The sequence below is a fragment of the Symphalangus syndactylus genome, chromosome 4 (genome assembly GCF_028878055.3).
Source record: "Symphalangus syndactylus isolate Jambi chromosome 4, NHGRI_mSymSyn1-v2.1_pri, whole genome shotgun sequence".
Classification (NCBI taxonomy): domain Eukaryota; kingdom Metazoa; phylum Chordata; class Mammalia; order Primates; family Hylobatidae; genus Symphalangus; species Symphalangus syndactylus.
The window spans coordinates 84863772-84870044 of NC_072426.2; the positions used below are offsets into that span (position 1 = coordinate 84863772).

The 6273-nt window shown below is 43.4% G+C and overlaps 1 protein-coding gene across 6 annotated transcripts in view; it reads right to left on the minus strand.

The window, feature by feature from the left end:
* WDFY4 (WDFY family member 4) overlaps nucleotides 1–5362 on the minus strand; it is a 300852-nt gene extending 295490 nt beyond the window's left edge. Inside the window, exon 1 of one of the 6 annotated variants that reach the window (XM_055275366.2) lies at nucleotides 5003–5362. The gene's annotated coding sequence lies outside the window, so the exon portion shown is untranslated. Of the gene's footprint in view, nucleotides 1–4479; nucleotides 4911–5002 lie in introns of those variants that run through there. The other 5 variants (XM_055275372.2, XM_063638069.1, XM_055275367.2 and 2 more) reach the window with 5 other exon arrangements.
* Between the last annotated feature and the right edge of the window lie 911 nt (nucleotides 5363–6273).

Sequence of the window (6273 nt, forward strand, 5' to 3'; positions counted from 1 at the left end):
GCACAGGCTTTAAATTCAGATGGAACTACGATCAAATCGCAGCTCAGCCACTCACTATTCAAGGGCAAAGAACCTTAAGTCTCTGAGTCTCCATTTTCTCATCTATAAAATGGGAATAATGAAACTTATCTCATATTGAGGATTAAGTGAGTTTGCAAGCACAAGTGCCTGGTTTATTTAGGTACTAAATCCATTATTCTTAGCTTGTATATTTTCTTTCTCCTTGGAATTATTTGGTTCAAGTGACTTTTCACTTCTCCTACTTCTCATCCGTCTTGAACTCTGTTCCCACGAAAGCCTCTGGCCATAGAACAAGAAGTATCATTCCTCTAAAGGCTGCTGTCCAGTAGAAATATTAGAAATAGAAAGCCAGGCACAAATTCCAGCCACATGTGTAATTTCAAATTTTCTGGTAGACACATTTTAAAAATAAAACTAAATAGGTTAAATTAATGTTTAAAGTATATTTCATTTAACCCAATATATCCAAAATGTTTTCACTATGTAATCAATATTTTTAGGTACTGAGGTATTTTATAATTTTTTGTTGTTAGTTTGTAACATCTTTAAAATCTGGTGTGTATTTCACACTTACGGTGCATCTCAATTCATATCGGCTACATTTCAAGTATGGCTAGTGGCTTCTGTATCGGATAACAAAGGTCTAGACTTTGATATTTAAGGTTTTAAGGAGTTCAGATACCTCAAAGGGGACTGGCAGCCAAGGGTTTAGGAGATATCATCTATCTGCATTTTGATGGTTTATAGCACTTGGAGGGAGATTACAAATGCAAGCCCCTAATTGTAAATAAAATGGGTAGCAGCTCTAAGGTGTGGCTCTAGGAACTCTGAGAAGTTCATTTTCCTTACCCTCCTACACAAGATATCTTCCTTCTTTCTGCCAGTTGGCCAAGATGCCTTGCTTGTCTACCATGAAGGTCACGGGTGGGGGTGGAGGGTGCCAAGCCTTCGTTTCTTCACATATTGTCTAACAGGTATCTCCACCTTTATATGACCAAACTCATATTTCTGAATCACCACTACCTTCCAAATCTGCTTCTACTGCCCTCAAACCAGCTCAATAGGCGACAATCTCATTCTTCCTGTTACTCTGGAATCATCTTTAGCTTCTCTCTTTCTCCCATGCTCTACACTTAAAATGTCACCAAATCCTACCCTCAAAAAAGTATCTAGAATCTGACCACTCTGACCACCTCTCATTATCTCAACTATTATCACTTTGGGGCAAGCCACCACCACCTCTAGCCCGGGTTATTGCAAAAGGCTCTGAACTGATAGTCTTGTTACTTCCTTTGGTCTCCTACAATCTTCACGTGACACCCAAAATGATTCTTGTTTAAAATGCAAGCATTTTAAATAAGAATCAGTCCAAATAGCAACAGTCCAAAAATGTATTTTAATGACAATTGACACAATATAAAAATACAAACCACTTAGAGATATATCTAGTCAAAATATGCACTACTGCTATAAAGAAAATAATAACATTGCATTTAAAGACTTTAGAGAAGACCTAAATAAATGGAGAGACAGACCACGTTTATGAATTGGAAAAGTCATTTTCATAAAGATATCACTTCTTTCCAAATTATATTTCCAGTCAAATCTGAACATAGTTTTTTTTTTTTTTTCTGTTGAAAGCCAATTCTGAAATTTATATGAAGGAGTAAAATACCAAGAATTCTCAAGACAGGATTGAAGAAGAAAAGAACGGGGAGGCTCTTTCCAGATATCGAAATTTATTATAAACCTGTAGTTAACAATGTTGTCTAGTATTGGCAAAGGGTTAGACAAATTGACAGAATAGAGAACCAGGAAAGACCCCCATGTACATGACAACTCAACTCACAACAGAGCTATCATGGAGCAGTGAGTAAAGAATGGCCTATTAGGCCGGGTGCGGTGGCTCATGCCTGTAATCCCAGCACTTTGGGAGGCCGAGGTCGGTGGATCACCTGAGGTCAGGAGTTCAAGACCAGCCTGACCAACACAGTGAAACCCCATCCTTACTAAAAAATCCAAAAATGAGCCAGGTGTGGTGGTGCATGCCAGTAGTCCCAGCTACTGGGGAGGCTGAGGCAGAGGAATTGCTTGAACCTGGGAGGTGGAGGTTGCAGTGAGCCAGGATTGCACCACTGCACCCCAGCCTCGGTGACAGAGCAAGAATCTGTCTCAAAAAAAAAAAGATTAGCCAGGTGTGGTGGCATATACCTGTAATCTCAGCTACTAGGGAGGCTGAGGCAGGATAATTGCTTGAACCTGGGAGGTGGAGGTTGCAGTAAGCCGAGATCATGCCATTGCACTCCAGCCTGGGTGACAGAGCAAGACTCCATCTCAAAAATCTCAAAAAAAAAAAAAAAAAAAAAAGAAAGAAAAAGAATGGCCTATTAAATAAATGGTGCCAAGACTCTTGGTTATCCATATGGGAAAAGCAGAATAAAATAAAGTTTCTTCCCACCTCATGCTATACACAAAAACCATTTCCAGGCAGACTAGAGATTTAAGTGTAAAAAGTAATATTATAACATTTTTTGAAAATAATATGAGAATAATTTTACAACCTTATAGTGGAGAATTTCTTAGATAACACATAACAAATATAAATCATAAAGCAACAGATGGATAAACTTGTTTGAAACTAACAAATTCAGTCATTAATAAAAACCACAGGAATATAAGGAGACAAGGCGCCAACCAATGAAAAATATTTGTTATATACATAAACGACAAAAAATAGTACCCAGAATATGTATTGAATTATGGCAAATCAATAGGATAAAAGACAGGTAACCCCATGAGAAATGGACCAAAAATGTGAACAGGAAAAGGGACCCCAAATGGCCAATAAACATATGAAAAACATGCCCAACCTTAATAATATAGGCAATGCAAATTAAAAACATGCTAAGATAGTTTTCATTTCTACCAGATTGGCAGAAATACAGTACCTGACAATATCAAATGTTGATGAAGATATGGAGCAACAGAAACTTTGGTGCATTGCTGAGGGGTGGGTAAAATGAGGCAACAACTTTGGAAAACAGTGTGGCGACATCCAGTAAGGCTGAAGATATACATATATATAACCTATGACCCACCAATTCTATTTCTAGAGTATATACCCAAGATAAATTCTTGCACACATGCCCCAAGATGCATGTACAAAAATAGTTCTAGCGGCACTGCTTATAATAGAAAAAAATAAACTCTTGAAATACCTCAAATGCCCATCAACAGCATCTCAGATAAATATACTGAGGTACATTCATCTAATAGAATACAATACTGCAGAAAACATTAATTATTTACAGGTACATGCAACAATATGAAGAAATTTCAGAAACAAACTTTTGAACCAATTAGGCAAATTTTAAAAGAATATTTAATTCCATGTTTACAGAATTCAACAACTTGCAATCATACATATATAGCAATTTAAATATGGGATGTAAAATTAGAAAAAAAAGCAAGGGAATAATAAACCCAAAATTCTGGACTGTTGCTGCTTCCGAAGAGGGAGGGTGAAAGATGGGCATGAAGACTTCAAAGATGATGCTGACCTTTAAAAAAATCTAAGGTGTCAGCACACAGGGTTTATGCTATTTTTATTACTTCTATCTTATTATGGTGTTTCTAAATTTTCTTTTCTTTCTTTCTTTTTTTTTTTTTTTTTTTGGAGATGGAGTTTCATCATATTGTCCAGACTGGTCTCGAACTCCTGACCTCAGGTGATCCGCCCCTCTCGGCCTCCCAAAGTGCTGGGATTACAGGTGTGAGCCACTGCGCCTGGCCGAAATTTTCTTTTCTTTCAACACTGAAAATCTTCCCAAGTTCATGGAAGAATAGCCCAGGTGCTCAGGATAAACAGACAGGAAGGGCCTCCCTGACCTGACCCTGTTTCCTACCTCTCTGGCCAGAACCCCAGGCATGCCCCTTACCCAGCTCTGCCACACTGACCTCCACCAGGTCTCCTCCTCCAGACCCTTATCAACAACACTTCTCAGAAACCCACAGGACTCAGCCTCCCTCACAGGCCCCCTCTCAGAAAACTAGAGCCATCCCCACCCTCCCAAGACCCCCACCCTACCTGCTACTCTCCCACCTGCTGAGCACCATAGACCCCTGTCCTCTTTGACCAGAGCCTGGCAGGGCGTGGTTTCTCAATACCTATTTGTTAAATAACTAAATGAATGACTATACATAAACTCATATTAAAATTAATGTGCTCCATGGAAAGGGTAATGCATAGAGCCCTGAGTTATCAAACCAGCTCCCCTTCACTTTAGATGGGTTGGGACAAAGGATCGGTTTAGTGTTCTAGAAGTTTCATTTCAGGGGAAAAGAAGAATCAGTCCTTACTGAGCAGGTGGCCCTGCTTAGGCAGAAAATGCCGGCGTTTCAATGGTTTGCTGTAATAATTCAGATGAGGGAAGTGAGCCCAGGGACGCACCTACTTACCAGAACCCAATGAGTAATGGCAGGGCCGGGACAGACCAGCTCCCTCTGAGGCCCGTTGGAAATGGCCCTCTGACTCTGCACTCCCCAGAGGCCTATGTGGGAGCTTGGAGGGCGAACCTCACTGTCGGCCTGCTCTCTCCGCCCCCTTGACAACCAGGAAAGCCGGTGTCAGCCCTTCCCAGGGTTCCCTGCATAGCAGGACCCCGAGAAAGGACTTGGCCTGCCGTCGGAGGGAGGAGTGCTGCTGGAGCCCAGCCTGACTCCCAAACTTCAGCGGTGACACACACTCCGGCAGACCCAGGCCCTGGAGTGGCCCTGACCTCATGGGCCGCCTACGCCACACACACTTCCTGCTCCCCAGCTCACCTCCTCTCCCACAGCCACAAACCCAAACCAGGCACTGGGTCACATGTGCCCCATACTCAGCCTCCCAGGAGGCAGCCAGTAGGCCCCACACTGACAGGCGGTGCCCACATGCCCACCTCTAGGCTGGCCTGGCTGGGCCAAGAGCAAGGTGGCCTACCTGGAGGGGTGGCCGTCAGTGCCTGCAGACATCAGATGGCATGGGCCTCCTCATCCCCAGCCGCAGCCCCTCAGGCTCGGGGGAAGAGGACCTGGCCCCGCATCGTCAGTCTTCAGTGCCCTTTCACTCTGAATCACTCGCGCTGGGTCTCTGCTCATTTCCTGGAGAAAGCAGAAGTGGAGAGCCGGCAGATGCCTGACTCTGCCCACTCTCCAGCCGACCACGGAGCTGCTGGAGTTCTGGCGGGTGACTTGGGTTCTGCAGCAAGGCTCCTTGGGGCTGTGCAGTCTCCGTGGTCAAGTGGTGCTGGTTGGGGCCAAGGACAAAATGGAAAGTACAGCCCAGCCCTAGAAGAGTAGGTCTGGATTCTGTGTCCCCTCTTCACTAGCCGTGTGACCACTGGTGCACACCTCTCCTCTCTGGGCCTCTGGCAAAATGAGAACAATGATGGTATTAGGTGAATCTAATCAGAGGTGCGTTTAAGTGCACCCCTGGACATGGCATGGATTGGGCAGCCCTCTCCCCACCAAGCTCAGAGCTGCCCACTTGGATTTCTTCCTCCCCCATCCTCAGATAGAACTTGAACCACCAATGAGGGGAGTCCTCCTGCGGCCAACACCGAGGCGAGGATGAGAGGACATCTAAAACCATAGAATGGAAGTCTCTGAAACTCAGACTCCAAATTCTCATTCCTCTGAGTATATAAACTAGGCTGAATTATCCATGTCACCTATCCATAACATCATCTCCACAGGACAAACAAGCATGTCCATTCACACACAATCCTGCTTGTGCTCTGTAAAAGGAGAATTTTTCACAGAGCAAGGGCACTTGTTAGCGCTAATGCCTGATCCTTGACCCTCGGTGCAGCTCATCGCTTGTCTCTAGCTCACAAAACCAGTGGACCATGCATGACTGACTGAGAGGCAGCAGAAACATCACTTGTTATGAGATGGAGTAAAGCCCCAAGATTGGTTTAAAGAGGAAAATAACATTTGTTCACAAAATCTCAACCTCCACCAGTGCAAACTTGTCAGTAGACAGCAGCCAAAATAGGAGATCTATCCAGCTGCACTCCAGCCTGGACGACAAGAGCGAAGCTCCGTCTCAAAAAAAAAAAAAGAAAAGAAAAGAGAAATTGAAAGGATACATGCAGTGCCAGCCAGGAGAAAGAGAAAACCTTAGAGAATTTGCAGTGAAGTGTTTGTTGTATATGATGAAAACCCCTCGTCATTGTCACCAATGAAATCATAAATAAAATCTACAACAAG